Source organism: Furipterus horrens, unplaced genomic scaffold, assembly GCF_987537825.1.
Source record: "Furipterus horrens unplaced genomic scaffold, mFurHor1.1.pri manual_scaffold_6, whole genome shotgun sequence".
Classification (NCBI taxonomy): Eukaryota; Metazoa; Chordata; class Mammalia; order Chiroptera; family Furipteridae; genus Furipterus; species Furipterus horrens.
Genome location: NW_028327176.1, coordinates 66,925,735 through 66,947,515, shown reverse-complemented (window position 1 = coordinate 66,947,515; position 21,781 = coordinate 66,925,735). Strand labels below are relative to the sequence as shown.

At 43.4% G+C, this 21,781-nt stretch overlaps 1 pseudogene; it reads right to left on the bottom strand.

Moving 5' to 3' along the window:
* Positions 1–12,532: 12,532 nt before the first annotated feature.
* On the bottom strand, positions 12,533–17,817 carry LOC150006362 (tetraspanin-17 pseudogene; annotated as a pseudogene).
* Between the last annotated feature and the right edge of the window lie 3,964 nt (positions 17,818–21,781).

Here is a 21,781-nt window from a genome sequence, read left to right as displayed (position 1 = left end):
AGTGGGTGTTGCAAACAGTTCTGACCATTCACAGAACTCTTATGCAGGCTCTGTAGGCTCCTTCCCTAGGATCCCACAGTCCAAGACCCCTCCCATCTTCCTGAGCCTTGGAAGTAAAGGGGATCTTTGTGCAACAATGTTTCCAGCCACTAGCCCCAGGCATGCAAGGCATCCTGAAAGCTGCTTCCTTTTTCCTATCTCCCAGCCGCAAACTCTGGGGTTTCTTTTTGGACTCCTCTGTTTCTGTAACACTCTAAAAAATACTTTTTAAAGGGTCTAATAAATTTTTGGCCCCTGTAGTATCTTCAGACATTTTATTCCAATGTATAATGAAATCTTATCCCGAATTAGATAAGATTTTATTTTGCAGACCTGAGGTCTGATGAACAATACCAGCCTGTTTTCACAGAGAATATGGCTGCCCCACTCCTTGCCATTTGTAGAAAGGCTACAATGTGGCCAAGGGTAGGTAGGTCAGAAATACTGATCCACATACACATGCACTGTCCAAAACAGTAGGCACTGGCCACATGTGGCTGTGTAGCACTTGAAATGTGGCGAGTCTGAATTGAGATGTGACGTTAAGAGTAAAATACACACTGGATTTCAAAGACATGAAAAGAGAATATAAATATTAGTAATTTTGTATAATGATGACATGTTGATTAATGTTTTGGATATATTGAGTTAAATAAATACTGATAAAATTAATTTCATCTGTTTCCATTCTCTTTTAATCTGGCTAGTAAAAATTTTAAATTACAAATGTGGCTCCAATTATATTTCGTTTGACGTGCTGATCTATACCTTAATATTTATGTGATCTTGGACAAACTTCCATAAAGTCTCTATGCTTCAGTTACCTTATTTTCTGTGCCTGCCCTTAGAAAACCCTCAGGAAATGGTGGCTATGCTGATTACTATTATTAAGAGTTCCAGATGCTAAGTGAGGTGGTGGGTAGGGGAACAACAGGGGAGCCAAGGAACAAAAGGCCAGAGTAGGATTTCTGAGAGGAGGATCCCCAGGGTAGAAATCAGGGTTACAATAGGCTGGCCACTGCCAGCCTAGGACATACATTGGTGTCCTGAGGAAGCTGACACTTGGCCTCAACCCAGCAACCATCAGGGAGATTCCAAAGTGGCCGCAGTTGGGTCTGAGACCAGTTCACCCTCATCTCCACCATGCAGAATGCCTACAGGCTTGGCCTCACCTGTGGAAATATTACAATGTTACTCTTTGTCATGACAAAGACCACTTTATAAGATGAGACATTTAGTACGGTACCCGATAATACACTATGAGCAGAAATGGTAATATGGGAAGAATATGAGAAGAGAAACAAAAGTCATTGATTCTTTTACCATCAAGGAAAGCTCTATGCCAGGAGAAATGGACTGTCAGTAACTTGTAGGAAAAGATGCTAAGTGGTAGTGTAACAGAACCCACGGGCTGTTTAGTTATGAGGGGCCTGATTGCCTGCCGCCAAAAACATAACTCTCAATGCCAGTTCGGTGAAGAAAAAAAAAGAATTCTTTATTTTAAGTTTATACAGATTTAAATTAATGGTGGATTTCTGCCATTAAGTCTTATTTTCTTTAAAACACCCACAAACACATAGTTCTGCCTCCCCCTGCCAAATCAGGCTAGTTTTAGGAAAGTCAGAGATATCTTTTCCTACTTCCCAGACACAGTTCAGTTTTACCAGCAGCTCCCAATCATTTGAGCCTGCTTGGGGAGGTTTTGCCTGTGTCGAGGTGCTTTCCAGCTCTTAATTCAGAACCACGTGGAGTTCCCAGCCTCCTTGCAAACCATGTGGTTCTTCTCTCCCATTTCAAAGCCACATGTTTCTCTCCCTGCAAAAATGGCTGCCACCTTATTTTTAAATCCCTAACTGTGGCCTATGACGCAGAGGGCAGGGTAACCAGTTCTGACCATTCACAGAACCTTGCAAAGGCCTGTATGCTCTTTCCTCACCATTACATAGTCAAAACCCCTGGCATCTCCTTGTGGCCTCAGAAGAACTAAATCTATTTGCATAACTAAGACTCTAACTACCAGCAATAGATATGCAAAGGTATCTTGAAAGCTGTCCCCTTCCCCTATTCCCAAAACACAAGCTCTGGAGATTTGGGGGTCCCTGCACTGAAACAGTAGGAGTTGCGGCCAAAGAAGCCACAGTGGTGTGATAAATAGTGTTCACAAGTCGATGTGTGATCAGAAGATTTAGGTATCAGCTCTACTACTGCCTGGCTGTGTAATCTTGGGCAGGCCTCTTTCCCCAGGGATCTTCAGTTTCCTCATCTACAAAATTGAGATAAGAATGAAAGCTGCTTTGCAAGGTTGTTATTAAGATTAAATGATATGGGTGTAATTTCTGTGTTTCTGCTGAAGCACTTTACAGATGAAAAAGGAGATTAATAGAGAAAATGGAATGAGAAAATAGGGGAAGAGGAATGAATATTGACAGCCTGCAAAGCAACCAGGCAAACTTTGGAGGTACATTGGCATATATTCCAGTCTTCCTGTTTATGATCCAAGTGTGCAGTTTACTCCTGTACCTCTCAGGGAAAAAGCTAGGAAACAAGGAAAAGGCACATTCAGGAGGCACAATTGGAATTGCTCCTTAAAGGATCATGGCGCTCTCACCACTGAGGCCTCTTTTGTCTCTGAGAAACACAATAAAAACTGGGACATAGGACTTGAGCAGTAAAGCGAGGCCTTTATTCACGAGTCTGCAGAGCCAGGCGCACCCTGACAGCCAGGAGAATGTGCTCGCCAAGTAGACAAAGGAAACTGGTTTCATAGTCTTAGCTTCCCCACCCTGAAATTGCCACCCTAAAGTGATTATTTTCCTTACCCTAAAGTGAGAGCCATTAGCTTCCCCGCCCTAACGCAATTAGCTCCCCCTCCCCTCTCCTTCTTCCCCATTTCCCCATTACTGGTTACTCCGGAGTTACAATCTAACACGGTTATCTAAATGCCCCTTCTGTGGTTTGTAGATATGCCAGTGCTGTCAGCTCCCTTCTCAGAGATCTTCTAATTACATTTGCCCTTTGTTGCTAATGACTTTTTACTGGTTTGGGAGTCACTATGTCCTTGTTTCTAACAATTCCCCCCTGTCTCTTTTGGAAAATTGACTACTAAAACCATTCTATTTATCCCTTCAAATTTAAGGAGGATTTCTCGACTTTCTTCCTCATGGTTAGGATTCCCTTTGGCCTTCAGGAAGAGATTATGAAAAGTTGCTGGTATTGTTACAGAAACAGGGGAGTCCAAAAATCCCCAGAGTTTGCTGCTGGGGGATGGGGAGAAGGAAGCAGCTTTCAGAATGCCTCCACATGCCTGAGGCTGGTGGCCAATGTCTTTCTTATGCAAAATGGCTTTAATGCATCCAAAGCCTCAGGTAGATGGGAGGAGCCTTGAACCAGGGGACGGTATGGAAAGCACACAGCCTACGTGGGGTTCTGTGAATGGTCAGAACTGTTTGCAACGCCCACTGCGTCAGAGGACGCAGTCAGGGATATATAAGCAGCTGCGGACATTGGTTCTGCATTGAGAGCTGGGGGGCACCACAGCACAGAAAGGACCTCCCCAATCAGATTGAATGATTGGCAGCTGCTGGTAAAGCTGAACTGTGTTTGGAAAGTAGGGAAACGGTTTCTCTGACTTTCCTAAAACTAGCCTGGTTTGGTAGTGGGGAGGCAAGGATATGTGTTTGTGGGTGTTTTAAAGAGCATAAGACTTAACAACAGAAATCCGCAAATAACTAAATCTGTATAACTGTTAAATAAACAATTCTTTTTCTTTTCACTAAACTCTGGTATTGAGAGTTATAATTTTGGCGGCGGGCAATCGGGCCCCTAACTAAAGAGCCCGTGGGTTTGTTTTCAACTGGAGCAGCCCAGGGGTTCTGTAACAGTATCTCTTTAGTTAGTGCAGTCTCAATTAGTCTTTGAACTAAACCTCTGACGCATGGAATAATACAACAGCCTAAAGCTGTGAGGACACTTGCTACCACTATGAGGGATACCAGAGCTGATGAGATCATTCCTTTCCAGTTGCCAAACCAGTTTTCTAACCATCCTGTTATAGGATTGTCAATACCTGAGTTTTCCGCTAGCTCATTTGCTAAGGTAGTTAGTCCCTGCAGGGCCTTAGTGATAGATCCATCAGGGGCTGTATTATTAGGGATAAAGGTGCAACACTATCCCCGAGCATTACACATATAGAGCATTACACATACACCTCTCTTTTCTGGCAACATCATATCCAGTGCCATCCTGTTCTCCCAAGCCACTCAACTGGTGGCACCTAATTGTTGAGCAATTCCTTCTATAGTATTCCTAGTATAATTGATAAACCTCTATTGGTTATAATAAATATAGTTTATCTAATCAACAGAAGAGCACTGACTCAAACCCTGCTGCTATCTGATTTCTAGCTTTAAACTCATCTGGAACTCCTCTGGGGACTCCAATGGCTCACTATAGATATGAGGATTATAGGATTCACCGGGCGCCACTGACCTTTTTATTCCTAACAGGGGCAGTCTGGATCGGTTTTGGAAATGCTAGGGTAAATGGGATAGCCAATTGAACCAGGGCAGAGGTTCCACTCCACCTGTCAGGTAGGATTTTCCAGAGACTCCTCTGCCCACAATACCACCAGACATCCGTTCTGGGGATTCGGAGGGGAATATAGTTGCCGGCCCCACTGTGAAGGTGGCTCGCATTTCTGGTATGAGTGCATGTTAGGAGTTCTTCCACAGGGGTACCCGAATTTGCTTCGCACCTAGAGAGGCAAGAAGAGTAATTCATGGGCCCCACTGAGTATGAAGGGAGGGATTGAGTCCCATTACTCCTTATAGAGGGAAAAGGAGAGACAAGCTTCTGCAAGTCTCGTTTCCCCATGCATTCTCATCCTGGTAGAGAGCGAGCATACAGGCCATTCCCGAGGGGTCAGAGTCCCAGCCTAGTGGAAATGGCACAACCTGTGCCTGGGGTCTCCCTGTGGTACAAGCATAACAGTTGCTTTTATTCAGGGATTTAACGGTAAATTTGACCCATTCTACCCAAGCATTTGCGTCTCCGTACCCAGTCTCTATCTCTAAGGTTTGTCTGAGATTTAACACTTCAAACACTCTTACCTTGGCTGGATAATTCTGAGGTCTTTTCTGAGGAGTTTCTGAGGTCTAGCTGGGAGAAGTTAGATTTTCTAGGGAAGGAGGAGTTGTCACTAAGTGAAGACCTAGCCACCCTACTGGATCTATGCCAGATACATCTGGTCCTAAGCCATAAACTCTGGTAGCCACATGGGGTTCCTGACTTAAGGCCTGTGGCTGGTTCAGTGTCAGGAGAAGGGGGTTGAACTGGAGAGGCTGGCAGTTTGGGGGAGGAGCTTCTTTGCTTAAAGTTATTTTAGGCAAAAGAGACCAGTTTTAAAATGAAGCCCATTGACCAACCTATACTTCGCCAACCCAACCACTTAGTTCAGTCAAACTGTTGAGTCTCAGGAGGCAGCAATGCAGATGGGCTTCTTAAGTGAGGCTTGTATGTACAGACAACCACTCAGGAAATGAGATCATAGGCATATGCCCTATGAAAACAGAAAGACACACACATGTTAATTCACACAACACAATTCACAAACCAGTCTTTAAATTTGCAAGACTGTCTTATTGGGAAGACATCCAGTTGCAAGGCATTTGATATTCTTCTTGCCTGTAAATTAAGCATTATTGATAATGTCACAGACCTGGTTTAACTTTCGAATGAAAACAAACAATTAAAATAAACTTTATAGACACAGTTAGCTGCACTAGTTTATAGTCTACCACTGAGCATTGTGATTTTCCTAAAATCATGATTTTTCTCCTTAAGATTACCCTCCTTGTTATTAAAGGGACTGCATTAAGTCCAGTTTTAATTTAGCCTGTTTATTTGCATAAATACAACAAGAGCAGCCATTGATAGCATAAGTCTTTTAAGTCTGCTTTGCTGGAACTCACACAAGGAACCTTCAGGATTACCTTTAGTCTGCCCTCTGGGCACAGAAGCTGAGCCACACACCTGCCATCTGGCCTTGCCTGTAAAACCCATGCTTTTTACAAGTTCTTCAAGCTTTCCATTGTGCCTTAAGTTTCCTCCTAGCCATTTATCAGGGAAGCAACCTTCGTTTCTTCCCTAGAAAGATTGCCATGGACCGCACAACCAACCAAGATGCTAGGCCTTTCCCTTATGGGCTTCCATTAGCCTAGGCATGCCTCCTTCAGGCATGACATTCCAGTCAAAGCCTCGGCTGACATAACTACCATTAGCAACTGGTCTTGTTAGTTTTATGCAAAGGAACCTTATGTCACTTCTTACTTCTTTACAATGCCAAATACTGGAGAGTCCGGTAGGGAGAAAAATATAAAGGCGCGAAGGAAAATCCTTGTCCTTCAAACCTGCATTTCCATGCATTATACCTTCTATTACTAAAACCATACAATTTCTTCTCAAAACCTTTATAAATTTCTAACCAACCTTTTTATTTACATGCCTTACACCTTTCCTGGTTCCCTTTCTTTTATGTGAAGTTTTAAAATTTCCCTGGGAAACCTCAATTTTTCCTTTCAGAGCATAAACAGAACACAAGCAGCTGAGGTTTCCTTTTCCCAGGTTTAAAGCTTCCATAACTTTCCCTTTTATTATTACAACTTTTCTTAGACCTTCTGCAGCATTCACAAACTTTCTAAATACCCTTTACTGCTTTAGATTTAACCATAACATGCTTCCAATCCTTGTTCTTTTCCATACAGTGAAGGACTGTACTCAAATTCAGTATCTGGCAGCTAAAATTTCCTAGATTTGCAGAGATATTCTGAAGCTTTTTGAAGTTCCTGCTTCTCCTCCTCTCTTCTAACATACACTTGCTGAGCTTTCCTGAGGAGTTTTTCAGTTGCTTTAATTGGCCCATTCATTTACTTTTTGCAATTTCTTACAAATATTTGGCCAGTTTCTGTTACAATGGTGACCTTTAAGAGTCCCTGTCCTACAGCATTCTCTGGATTTAGACCAGAATACTTCCTCATTTTGTCCCTGAGCTTCTGCAGGGATCTGATGGAGCTGTATTTCGAATGCCTTGGAGACATTCTGTGCATGGGGAACGGACTCCTTGATTCCCCTGATGACGAGGCTACTAAGGTCTCTCATCTGAGCCCTATCCTCCGGCCTGTTATTCCATTCAGGGTCTATACTGGGAAACTTTTGTTAGGCCGGGACAATTTCCTGACCGGGAGGATGTTCCCTTTCCCATATCCTCATAGCAGCCCGCCTGATCACTCCCTTCTCTTCCTCACTGAAGATGTCTAGTATAGACATTAATTCCATCCATATGTATATGCTAGGTCCAAGGAACTGATTTAATTGTTCCGCCAGTCCAAGGGGGTCCTTTACCAAGCGCTTCATATTGTGCTTGAAGTTTCTAACTTCAGTGCTTGTTGAAGGAGCATTTGACATATCTAATATGTCCTGGACTCATGGAGACTTCCCTAAGGGGAAACCGGCTGCTCTGAGGGAATGGGGAAGTTCTTTAGGTCTTGCTTACATTGTTTCAATTCCTTTCTTAATTTAGATAAGTTGCCACCAGCGAAGTAGGTGTCATGGGGGAGGATACTGGTGGGGTATCTCCTAGGAGTTCCTGGCCTCTTCCGTCTGTACTGTCCGTCCGCGGTGCCTCTGCTCAGTTGGCCACCGGCTGGCCAGAGCTATAAGGCAGTGGGAGACAGGACAGAGGGTCCCAGGCTTTATCCTTTTCTTTTTTACAGGGAAGAGACCCGCGGATCTGCTGGTAGGTGGTGATCAGCAGAGAGCATATTCCCTCTCTTCCTTGAAGGCTGATGCCTGGCCCTGGCTGTTGTGGCCCAGGGGACTGAGTGCCAGCCCGCGAACCAAGTGTCGCTGGTTCAACTCCCAGTCAGGGCACACGACCAGGCCACATGCCAGGTCCCCAACTAGGGGCACGAGCGAGAGGCAACCACACAGCGATGCCCCTCTCTTCTCTCTCCAAAAACAAACAAACAAACAAACAAACAATCCAAAAAGGCTGAACACACATATAAGACCAGGGCTTGACAAACCCAACATTCATCAGACCCAAATCGGGGCTAGAAGACAGATTTCCCATAAATGGGTTCCTTACTTTTGGTCCCCACCCCGAGGCCTAGAATTTCCATTTCCCATCCTCAGCTGATTCCCGTAGCTGAATCTGGCTGTGTTCTCAACCTCCTTCACCAGAGATCTATTGAACACAGACCCCGTGAGCTCAATCCCCCTATACCAGAGAATTTCTACCCATGCCCTGTATACTCAACCTCCCTTGCTGGAAGTTTCTTGTATACAGTCCTGTGTGCTCAAGCCCAAGATGCTTCGTCTATCTCCGGCCGCTTCCCTCACGGGACAACGAACCCAGTGGGGGGCACTCCGGCCGTTTCCTCACGGGACAACGGACCCAGCGGAGGGGCACTCCACACTCATACCAGCGACACACACAATCAGCTTCCCCGCCCTAACGCAATTAGCTCCCCCTCCCCTCTCCTTCTTCCCCATTTCTCCATTACTGGTTACTTCGGAGTTACAATCTAACACGGTTATCTAAATGCCCCTTCTGTGGTTTGTAGATATGCCAGTGCTGTCAGCTCCCTTCTCAGAGATCCTCTAATTACATTTGCCCTTTGTTGCTAATGACTTTTTACTGGTTTGGGAGTCACTATGTCCTTGTTTCTAACATCTCCAAACCCCTCTTTGTAGACTGTTACACTGCTGGCCACCTCATCTGTTACATAGTCACCCCCATCTCTTGAAATGTGCTCTCTTCCTTTCTGACAGTGCTCTTAGAAACTGAAGGCTCTACCCTTGGCCATCTTCTCTTCTGACTCCACACTCTCCTAGAGAAACAGTTCTCTGTGGGGTTGATTTTTCCCTCCAAGGGACATTTGACACAGTTTAGAGACACATTTGGTTGTCACAACTGTGGTGGGGGTAGCTGAGAGCAGCAGAGGTGCTACTTGTTACAGAAACAGGGGTGTTCCAAAAACCCCAGAGTTTGTGGCTGGGGGATGGGGAAAAGGAAGCAGCTTTCAGAATGCCTCCACATGCCTGAGGCTGGTGGCTAGTGTCTTTTTTATGCAAATGGCTTTAATGCATCCAAAGCCTCAGGTAGATGGGAAGGGACTTGGACCAGGGGACAGTATGGAAAAAGCACACAGAGCTTACGTAAGGTTCTGTGAATGGTCAGAACTGTTTGCAACGCCCACTGCGTCAGAGGACGCAGTCAGGGATATATAAGCAGCTGCGGACATTTTAGTCGCCCTCTCTCGCTCTCGCTCTCTCGCCTCCTCCATGTGGCTTGGTGAAGGGGCCTTCTCCATGCGGAATAAAGAAGCTAAGTTCTCCATGTGGCTTGGAGAAGGGGTCTCCAGGCTGCTTTAAGAGGCTCTCGCCATGCAGTTTTGAGGAGAGGAGATCCATGCGGTTTGCAGGAAGAAGGCAGTTTGCAAGGAGGCTGAGAATCCAGGCGGTCCTGCATTGAGAGCTGGAGGGCACCACAGCACAGAAAGGACCTCCCCAATCAGAAGAGTGATTGGCAGCTGCTGGTAAAGCTGAACTGTGTTTGGAAAGTAGGGAAAGAGTTTCTCTAACTTTTCTAAAGCTAGCCTGGTTTGGTAGTGGGGAGGCAAGGATATGTGTTTATGGGTGTTTTAAAGAACATAAGACTTAACAACAGAAATCCGCAAATAACTAAATCTGTATAACTGTTAAATAAACAGTTCTTTTTCTTTTCACTAAACTGTGGTATTGAGAGTTATAATTTTGGCGGCCGGCAATCGGGCCCCTAACTAAAGAGCCCATGGGTTTGTTTTCAATTGGAGCAGCCCAAGGGTTCTGTAACATACTGGCTTCTAGTAGGTAGAGGCCAAGAATGCTAAACTTCCAGCAATGGAAAGGACACTGCCCCCATCACCAACACAGAACAAAGAATTATACAGGCCAAAATGTCAGTAGTGCCAAGGTTGAGAAACCCAGATCTCCCTAGAAAAGTGCAATACCATTATGGTTTCAACAGCCATTTATGGACAATCCCCAATCTGTATTCCCAGCCCAAACCTTCCTCAATTGTCATTGCTGCCTCTCCAATGCCCTATGTATGGACAGTCCATAGACATCTCTAAGAACCAAACTGACTTCTTTATTTTTTTTCCCCATGTTTCTCCTAGGTAGTAAGTACTCCCATTCTACCAATTTCCCAAACTAGGAATCCCTAAGCCATCCTACACATGCAATGAGCTATTATTAAGTCTAGATGCCTTCCTGGTTGTGTCTCTCATGTCCACACCCTCCTTTCCATACCAGCTTCTTCTTCCTGGGTAATGCCAGCATTATCTCTTTGGACAATCCATCCACCTCCAAACTGACTTTTCTTTTCTTTTTCTTTTAATCCTCACTTGAGGATATGTCTATTGATTTCAGAGAGAGAGGGAGAGCAAGCAAGAGAGAAACATCAATCGGCTGCCTCCTGCACATGACCCGACCAAGGATCGAACCTGCAACCTTTTGGTACACAGGACAATGCTCCAACTAATTGAGCCACCCAGCCAGGGCCAAACTGACTTTTCTTTTCCCATCCATTCCACGTTATTTTCCCAAAACACAAATTTGAAAATACTCCACCTTGCTCCCAGGGTAAAGCCCAAATTCCCTAGCTTGGCATTCAAAGACTGTTATCAACATGCTTTTCCAAGCTTATTCCCCTAAGACTCACCTTCCAGCCTTCAGTCCTACCAAATTACACACCCTTCCCTTTTATATCTTTGCTCAAGTGAAGCTTTCTCATGATGAGTAAATATTCTGGTTCATTCATCACTGCCTATGAAAATTCTATTCATATTTAACACCTTGCTTCCATAAAGCCTTCCAGATTTCCCCACTGAAATTAACTTCTTTCTGATTTCCATTATATTTTATCTTTTATAGAATCTATACTATGCTTTGCTATTAACTGCATATATACATTTGACTACTCTGAGACTCTAAATTCTGTGAAGGCAGGGGCTGAGTCTTTACTCTGGTACCTCTTGTAGAAAATAACATGTACCTTGCACATAGTAGTGTGAACGAAAAGGGGCCACAAAGGAAACCTGATAAGCTCAGGGGAGGCCTGTGTGGCACCGTTACAAACTCAAGACCTAAAGTAACCACAAAGGCTAGTCTGAAAATAAAACTTATTAACTACAAGTAGGTCATGGCAGGCCAGTCATTGTCCTAGGCTAAAATCTTCCCTGACAAAAGTCAGTCTTTACCTCAGTTGAGCCTGTGCATTGTCTTTTTGTAGCTACCATAATTGTTGACTGTTAACTATCCTGTACCCACCTATGTAAAAGAAGTATGAGTCTATCATCTTACTTTCTATCCAATTCCAAATGCCTCCCCCCATTTTGTCTTTTCCTGCTTCCCTAATCTATCATCAATGGATTTCATGTAATCCCCTCTCTTTTGATTGTAATATATAAAATAAGGTGCAAAACTGCCATTTTCTGGAGCATTTTCTCAATCCATTGAGGTTTTGCTTCCTGGCAATTGCCATCACTTTTGGTTCAAGTAAACTCACAAATTCTTACAGGTTTGGACGTTTCTTACATTGACAGTAGGCACTCACTAAATGTTTGGGGTATTGAATTGAGAGATCTGAAAGAGGGTTTTTTTTCCCACAGTGCAGACAGAAAGATAATTTTTAATATATTTTTAAATTTTTAAATTACAGTTTACACTCAATATTATTCTGTATTAGTTTCATATATATATAGCATGGTGGTTAGAAAATCACATACTTAAGAGTGGTCCCCCATGATGTTTCAAGAACCCACCTGGCCCCATACATAGTTATTATATTATTCAATGTATTTCCTATACGGTAACTTACATCTCTGTGACTATTCTGTAACTAGCAATTGTACTTTTTAATAGCTTTAACATTTTCACCCAGCCCCCCAACCCCTTTCCTCTGACAATTGTCAATCTGTTTGCTGTATCTATTAGTCTGTTTCTACTTTGTTTTGTTTAATTTGTTCTTTAGATTCCATATATAATTGAAATCATATGGTATTTGTCTTTGTCTGACTTATTTCAGTTAATGTAATAATCGTTATGTCCATCCATACTGCTGCAAAAGGTAAGATTTCATTCTTTTTTTATGGCTGAGTAGTATTCCATTGTGTATATGTATCACAGTTTTTTTTTTCTTTCAGAAACAGCATTTTTCATTGTATTTTTTCTCATTACCATTTAGTCCTCTTAATCGACACCCCCACCACCACCACAATCACCACCTTGTTTTCTATATCCGAGTTCTTTTTCCATTTTGCTCAACCCCTTCACACACTACCCTCCTGCCCTTAGCTGTCATCCTTCTCTCTACCTATGAATTTGTCTCTATTTTGCTTTGTATCACAGCTTTTTAATCTTTTTGGGGGAGGGGAGGTTCTCAAGGTTTTGCTTATTTGAGTAGTTTGTAGCCATCATCATGTTTGATTCTGAGAGGCAAGCAAGGGAGAGAAAATACTTGGGACTCATTTTTAGAGTCTGAGATACTGAGGCTGAAGTGGGCTCCTGGAAGGTCAAGATCACAGCTAATAGAGAATAGAGGTCTCTGAATTTGCATGAGGCCATGTCTCAGAAAACAGCAGACCCAAAGCCCTGCCTCACAGAGAGGTGGGTCCGAGCCTGCGCCCTTTGTAGTCTCCTGGAGAGCTTGCCACACAAGAACAGCCAAAGAGTGGCTCCCTGTGCACACACACACTGATACATGCACTCTCCATCACACAGGTCCAAGACAGGAAGCCTAGGCACAGCCATGTGGCTTTCTCTGTGGGAACACAGCATATCCATACACAAGCCCCAGCTCAGGTCCAAGCAGAAATGCCTCCTACAGCCTTGCCCATCACAGCATAGTGGAGGGTCCCCAGATAGTCCAGGAAGGTAACCATGGCCAGTGTGGCAGCCTCACCAGTTGGCCTTCACTGCCTTAGATATCGCTCATAAGGTTCTGGGTCAGGCAGATGGCAAAGATCTGGAGGAGGGCTATGCCCACAAAGACACTGGCCAAAATGATCAGGTTGTCCTACAGCTACTTAAAGTGGCCCACTGAACGTTGAGTATGAATAGAGCCCTGCTACCCCAGCTCCAGTTTGAGTTGAACATCGGACATCGTAACCACACTGGATGTTGAAAACATTTTCTGCAGGGTCCCTGATGCAGCAGAAGAAGAGCACCCCCGCAGAGCTCTCAGCTAGGGTTCAAGTCAGTGAAGTTGAAATAGATATTGAGGTTCCAGTCACTGCACCCTCAGGCTCCTCAGCAAGGCCAGTATTCCAGAGCAAAGTCAATGAAGTTCTGGGGGTCAATGTCATCCTGCTAGGCCTTGATATTATTGTCGATAAAAAGGTTTAGTTCTTCTTGTATCTAATCCTTGAAGACGAAGGCCAGGATCCCTGTCACCACTTCCAGGAAGAAGATGAGGCTGAGGAACACTGAGAAACACTTGTGCAGGAAGGTGTTCTCCCTGAGGGCCCTGATACAACCAGCAAAACACAGCACTGATGTGATGCCTCCAACAACTACAAACTGCCTCACAGGGATCAAGGCCTCCCAGATCTGTCAGCACTGAGATGTTAGAGAAAATGCCCTTCTCACCCTGTGGCCAGAGGCCAATGGCCAGGAACAGGAATCCCAGCACCCGGAAGACAATGTTGAAGCCAAACAGGAAGTATTTCCCACAGTGGCCGATCTCAGGTTCCTGCAAGTGCTGGTTCCTGGAAGTGCTGGTGTTTGCCAGGCACGGTGAACATCAGCCCGCAGACCCCGTAAATGTAGCCAGGGGGGCCAGGCCAACCCTTTCACTGGCCACCTGGCAGCTGCGGCTTCATGGCAAAGCTTGACTCATCTATTGATGGGCACTTGGGTTGCTTCCATATCTTATCTATTGTAAATAATGCTGCAATGAAAATAGGGATGTATGTATTCTTTCAAATTAGTGTTTCAAGTTTCTTTGGATGTATTTTCAGAAGTGGAATCACTGGATCATAAAGCAATTCCATTTTTCATTTTTTTGAGGAGCCTTCACACTATTTTCCATAGTGGTTGAACCAAGACAAAGATAATTTTTATTAGAAGAGACCCATGAAGAAATTTCTTTCCTAAATTTTGGACTACTTTGTGAATAAATTAATGCTAAATGCCATGGGTCTTTGTATATTGGTCCTGAAAGGATAAACTGAAGATCAAGCCCTTGAACCAAAATAAATTAAGATTATGGAATGAGAGGTGTTCATTTATTAGCTGTATTTTTCTTACCTAGAATGCTCTCAGTTCACCCAAGACTGTTGAGAACTCCTCTTTTTAAAAATAATTTTTAAATTTATTTTTAGAGAGCAGGGAAGAGAGGGAGGAAGAAAGAGAGAGAAACATCAATGTGTGGTTGCCTCTTGTGCACCCCCAACTGGGCATCTGGCCAGAAACCTAGGCATGTGCCCTGACTGGGAATTGAACCAGTGACCCTTTGGTTCTCAGGCCAGTGCTCAATCCACTGAGCCACACCAGCCACCAGGGCTGTTAAGAACATTTATTTATTTATATTTAAATAAACTTAATTTTTATTTATTTTATTTTATAGAGAGGGGAATGGAGGGAGAAGGAGAAGGGGAGGAACATTGATGTGAAAGAGAACTATCAATTGGCTGCCTCCCACATGTGCCCGAACGGGACGGAACTCAATCCTGCAACCCAGGTGTGCGCCTTGACCGGGTACCAAACTGGTGAGCCCTTGGTTCATGGGACAACACTCCAACAAACTGAGCCACACTGGCCATGGCTTTAAGAACTTTTCAAGACTTAGAAACTTTTGAGTTCCCTCTCTCCTCTCAAAATAGTACTCATCATTCAAAACCCAGCTCAGGTTTTCTGAAAAAACTTTATTGGTTTCTCGAGTCATAACTCATTTCTTTCTCAATGCTCCCATAGCACTTTGAACATTATTTAATACTTATGATTTCCTACATTCTATTATTATCATATTATTTATATATTCTTTTATTATTGTTTCCTCTCCCTGAAACTCCTATAGGACATAAGTCACAACTTAATTTGTCCATTTCTTGGCACATAGATCATAAATACTGAACTTAATGGAACCAATTAATTTTGAGTGGTCCTAGAAGAGCTATCCCTAACTTCCCAACCCACTCTAAGTTCATTTGGACTGAGATATAACAGTGGACTATGAGATCCATCACCTAAATGGATCTATGGCTTCCAAAGCTTGGCCTGCCTTGCTTGTTAGGATAACCTAGAAGTAGGCTAGACCCTCAACAGAAAGGAACACTGTTGGCCCAGTGATTCTACCTGTCAAGCACTTTTGTCCTCAATAATCCCTACTTTTACATCTACCTGCCATTCTAGTGGTCCTCAACACATGGTTCGTGAACTCCTCAAGTCTTCAAAGATAAAACTAATTTTATAATAATACTGAGATGTTATTTGCCTTTTTAACTGTGTACATTTGCGTTGATGATGCAAAAGCAAAAGTGGTAAAACTGTTGACAATTTAGCAGAATGAGACAGTGGAACCTAGTTGTAGTAGTAGTCATAGCATTCCTCCCTACTGTGCATTTGCAATTTTGTAAAATCCCAGTTTTTGCCACGACTGTGTGGCTCAGGAGGTAGGGTGTCATCCTGCAAACAAAAAGGTAACTGGTAGTCCTGGCTGCTGTGGCTCAGTAGATTGAGCTTTGGCCTGTGAACCAAGTGTTGCTGGTTCAATTCCCAGTCAGGGCACATGACTAGGTTGCTCATCAGGTCCCTAGCTGGGGGCACAAGTAAGAGGCAACCACACAGTGATGTTTCTCTCCCTCTCTTTCTCCTTTCCTCTCTCTCTGATAAATAAACAAACAAACAAATTGAAAAAAAAAAAAGGTCACTGGTTGGATTCCCAGTTGGGGCACATGCCTGGGTTGTGGGCCAGGTCCCCAGCTGGAAGTGTGTGAGAGGCAACCAATTGATGTTTCTCTCCCACATTGATGTCTCTCTCCCTTCCCTTTCCCTCTCTCTAAAAAATAAATAAAATATTTAAAAATGCCAGTTAAAATTAAGAATGCCCTTAACGAAGCAGCACAAATTATTATATTTATTAACTCTTTACAATAAAGTACACATCTTTTTACTATTATTTTGAGTGAAGAAATAAGAACAATGCACATAGTGCTTCTGCATATCCCAAGTATGGTGGTTGTCTGACAGTTCTAAGAAAAAGCATTTGTGCAACTACCAGCTGCACTAACCTATGTTTTAATATTTTAAAGTATATTTTATTGATTATGTTGTAACAGTAGTCCCAATTTCTGTTCCCTTTGTTCCCTAGTACCCTTCCCCTTCTCTCCAGCAATCCCACACCCATTAGTTCATGACCATGGGTCATGCATATAAGTTCTTTGGTTTCACCCCTTCCTATATTATTCTTAATTTCCCCCTGTGTATTTTGTACCAACCAATTATGCTTCTTAATCCCTGCACCATTTCCCCATTTCTCCCCCTCCCCCCTCCCAGCTGATAACCCTCCAAATGCGCCCCATACCAATGATTCTGTGCCTATTCTGGTTTGCTTAGTTAGATTCTGTTTTTATTTTTTAGATTCAGTCACTGATAGTTGTGAGTTTGTTGTCATTTTAATGTTCATAGTTTTGAACTTCTTTTTCTTAAATAAATCCCTTTAACATTTCATATAATAATAGCTTGGTGATGATGAACTCTTTTAGCTTTACCCTGTCTGGAAAGCACTTTATCTGCCCTTCCATTCTAAATGAAAGCTTTGCTGGATAGAGTAATCTTGATTGTAGGTACTTGCTTTTCATCACATTGAATACTTCTTGCCAGTCCTTTCTTGCCTGCAAAGTTTCTTTTGAGAAATCAGTTCATAGTCTTATAGGCACCCTTTGTAGGTAATTCTCTGCTTTTTTTCTTGCGGCTTTTAAGATTCTCTTTATCTTGAACCTTTGGCATTTTAATAAGGATGTGTCTTGGCTTGCTCCTTTTTTGGTCTAGCTTGTTTGGGACTCTCTTTGCTTCCTGGACTTGTATGCCTATTTCCTTCGTCAAACTTGGGAAGTTTTCCTTTATTATTTTTCCACATAAGCTTTCTATTTCTTGCTCTTCCTCTTCTCCTTCTGGCACCCCTATGATTTGGATATTGGCACATTGATAGTTGTCCCAGAGGTTCTTAAACCTCTCCTCATTTTTTAAAATTATTGTTTCCTCATTCTGTACTGGTTGACTGTTTTTTTCTTCCTTATGTTCCAAGTCATTGATTTGAACCCGTTTCCTTCCCTTCACCATTGGTTTTGTGTGAATTTTCCTTTGTTTCATTTAGCATAGCCTTCAATTCTTCCTTTCTGTATTTTTCATACGTAAGCATATCTGTCAAGTCTGTGAACTCTACATCTGTTAGGTTGGCTATCTCCTCATCGCTTAGTTCTCCCACTGGAACCTTGATCCATTCCCTTTTGAGCCATATTTCTCTGTCTCCTCATCTTGACAGACTCCTGTGTTTGCCTCTGTGTCTTAGGTAGAGCTATTGCACCTGTTACGTAGTAAGGGGCAGAGCCTTAGGTATTTGTCAGCAGAGGCTGACCTGTTTCACCACGTTGTGGTGCTGTATTTGGGGGAGGGGCCTGAGCAGGAACAATGCTGCTTGCTCGGCACTCACCCCTTTTCAAGGCACTTCTCCTGCATCCCATGTGGGACTGGTGCCCCTCTAGCTGTTGCCCTGGCTGCCGTTCCCAAACTGGATGAGTCTGCAGACATCCCAGGACTGTGGGGGGGCCTTTAAACAAGTGGACTCTGCTGAGAGACCGGCAGTTTCTTCCTCTGCCCCAACCCCCACTGGTTTTCACAGTCAGAAGCAATTAGGCTTTATTTTCCCCAGCACTGAAACCATAAGCTGCATGGTATGGTCTGGTCTGGTGCTGGGAATGCTCCCCAGGTGTCCCTCCCTACTTTTTAAAATGTGTGACTACGCTTTCCACCGGTCTCCTGCTGCCGCCATTGCTGCCGCTGCTGCCGCCACCACACTGCTTCCTCTCTGCCCTTCCTACCTGTCTGGATGAGTATTTCTTCTTTATATCTTTGTTTGTTGGACTTCCATGCAGCTTGATTTTCTGGAACTTTTGGTTGTCTCTAGTTTTGAAGTAGTTGTATTCCTTCTTAGTAGTGGAGGGAGATGCAGCGTGTCTATCTAGGCCTCCATATTGGCTAGAAGTCTCTGTTTTAATATTAACAGACTTTATTATTATTATTATTTTTGAGTCATGCAGGCAGTTCTCAGACACCCGTTCACACTCTCCCGGTTTCTAGTAACATCTTACGTTTTTAAAACTTGATGAGCTAAAACTGATATATTAACAAGGTCCATAGTTTACATTTAGGTTCACTTCTTTTTTTTTTCCCTTACCTGAGGACATTTTTTTTGTTGCTGTTGCTTTTAGAGAGAGGGAGGGAGAGAGGAAAGAAGAGAGAGAAGTACTGATTGGTTGTCTCCAGTATGCACCCTGCCCTAGGAATTGTATGCACCAAGACCAGGGATCAAACTTGCAACCTAGGTATGTGCTCTGACCAGGAATCAAACCCGAAACCTTTTGCTTACTGAATGAGCTCCAACCAATGAACTACACTGGCCAGGGCCATTCTATGGGTTTTGACAAAAGTATAACATGTATGTACCATGACACCATTACATTATCATAGAGAATAGTTTCACTTTTCTAAAAATCCCCTGTGCTCTACTTACGCAGCCCTCCCTCCCTCTCCTCAATCACAAGCAACCACTGATCTTTTTGCTATCTCCAGCTTTTGTTTTTTCCAGGACTGCACATACTTTGGATCATACAGTATGTAGTCTTTTCAAATCGATTTCTTTCACTTAGCACTTTGCATTTAAGTTTTCTCTATGTCTTTTAGTGGCTTGCTAGCTCTTTTTTTTTTTTTTTTTGTGAAAGGGCTGTGTATGCAAAGCAGCCCCACAAAACCAATGGGGCTAATAAGCCAAAAAGTGAGGCAGACAAGTCCAGCTTGTTGGTTTAGAGAGTTTAATAGGGAACTTACATACAGAATGCCGTTTTGGGCAGCAACAAGACAAATGGATCCCTGCAGCTTCCACCCCCAGATTCTAAAAGCACTGAGAATGCTGCATGGATAATCAAAGGGATCAGGTGCTAAGAGGCTCGGATGCCAGGCTGAGGTAACAGAAACATTGAGGGCTCCTTACTGTGGAGAGAGAAGTAATGGGAGTTCTGTAATCAGCCAAGAGCTCTGTATTTCAGAGCTCACCTGGAGGAAGGATAAGAGAATGAAGATGACAGATTAGCTTTAAGATGGAGTCGCATATGGTCCTCACAAGTTCATTTCATCACTCAATATTCCATTGTGTGGATGTGACACAGTTTGTCTATCCATTCACTTATTGAAGGACATCTTGCTTGCTTCTAAGTTTGGGCAATTATGAATAATGCTGCTATACATTTGTGTGCAGGTTTTGTGTAGGCATAATTTTTCACCTAATTTGGGTAAATGCCAAGGAGCACAGTTGCTGGATCATAAGAGTATGTTTAGCTTTGTAAGAAACTGCCAAACTGTTTTCCGAAGTGACTGTATCATTTTGTACAGTATTCCCACAAGCAATTAAGGAGAGTTCCTGTTGCTCCACATTCTCACCAGCATTTGTTGTAATCGTCGTCGTCGGCAGCCATCCGTCTCGAGAGACGATGGTGTAGCTTCTTAAGAGTCCATCTGCACTCTCCAGTGAAGCTGAAGCCACAGAGCCTCGATGAAGCTACAGAGCCTGGGCAGGGTGATATGGAGGGTCTGCTGTTGCCCATGCAGCAGACCCCCCCTCTCTTCGCAGCTGAAGGATCCAAGGGAAAGACGGAGTCAATACAGCTTGGCTTCAGGTGCGCCGCAGGAGTTGCCGGTGTTGACTACAACGTCAAACCGCCTTAGGGACTCCGGCTCCGGATTTTCTGTCGGGGTTTACTCCCTTAGCCTTTCCCCTGAAGAGGTATGCCGCAAGGCAGCGGAGGTTTTTTGGAGTCAGAGTTTTCCTTCTCTGTTTGTTGTAATCAGTGCTTTGTATTTCAACCACTCTAATATCTCATTTTAATTTGCAATTCCCTAATAAAATAAGATGTTGAGCAACTTTTTGTCTTTTTTTTTTTTTCAAACTAAGCACCATTTTACTTGAAGGGACATCAAACTATGGCACATTTGTCTGATATTTTCCTAAAAATGAAGGGAGTAAGCCTGTTCCTTCAAGGAAAACAATAGACAGTAATTGTTGCCAATGATAAAATTTAAACTTTCAGGTGAAAATTAAAATTCTAATTTTCAAAATTAGAATTTGTATCTGCCACTGAGTTTGGCAGCTTCCCAACATTTAAGACCCTGCCTTTGGAAGACCTGCATAACTCAGTGAAACAGTAAATTACTTTGTTTTCCAATGTTTTACTCATGTATAATTTTACAATTATCATGCATGAGTAAAATATCCATTCAAAGTGCAAGATATACCAATGATTTTAATGTAATTGACCATAAAGTTCATTGATATGGTTTCAATTTCCACATCTGAGTAACCTTTAAAGACTACCACTTGCAAGTTTAGGTATCCTATCAAAGAAAGAGATCCATGATTCTCTAAGAGGCCATTAAAATGCTTCTCCCTTCCCCAACTAAGTATTTGTAAAGCCAGATTTCCTTTCTATCCTTATATCAATCAACCCCATTTCACAACCGATCGGATGCAGAAGCAGGTAAGAGAATCCAGCTATTAAGCTCTCACAGTAAAGAGATTCACATGTAAGACAATATAAACTACTCTTTTTGGACAATTTTTGTGTAAATATACTTTTACTAATAAAAACATTATTTGAGCAAACATTTAATGGGTTTACTCTTTTTTAGTGAATCAATACAGACATTTCTTAAGTATGGGAAAATATAATACACATAAATAAAAGCTCTTTAAGGTTTTCAATAACATATAGCAGCGTAGAGGAGTCCTGAGACCAAAAAATGTGAGAACAGCCTCTCTGGGAAGACTTCCTCTTATCCTCCCGGCCAATTCCAGGACAGAGAATTAAGATACTACAGTGCTGTTCAAGGATGACTTCTCTAAAAATCTTCCTGATGGACCACACTCTACTCATTACCCACATTCTGCAACATCTCTCCTTTGTGTTGTTCCGGTTTCCCCTGCTGCTTTCACACCCCTAGTTCTTGGCCTGTACTGGAAGAAAGAATAAAAGAATTTGAGCACTCTCGCTTGGCAGGCCTTCCAGGTGCAACTCCAACTCAGCCCTCTACCTCTCTGGGGAAGAGTCTGACCTAAGGGTCTGCCTGGTTCACGCCTGGGAGGGGCAGGGAAGGAAACAGGGAAGTTGCTAGAATCCCGGTCTTCCTAAGGTTGAAAGCATGGAAGGGCGTCGAGAGGCCTCAGAGATATCCTTGCGCGTCTTCCGTCACTAGGTGAGGCAAGGCGCGCCCACACCCTTCGGTGCCTGCCCCGCCCCAAAGGGCCCTAGCTTCGCCCTCTGCCGCCAAGCAGAAAGCCAAGAGCCGCCAGCTGCGGCCCTTCACGACAGTCTCGGCACTTTCCGGCCGCAGCTCCTTTGCTGATGTGTCGCGGAGGCGTGGCTTAGGGAAA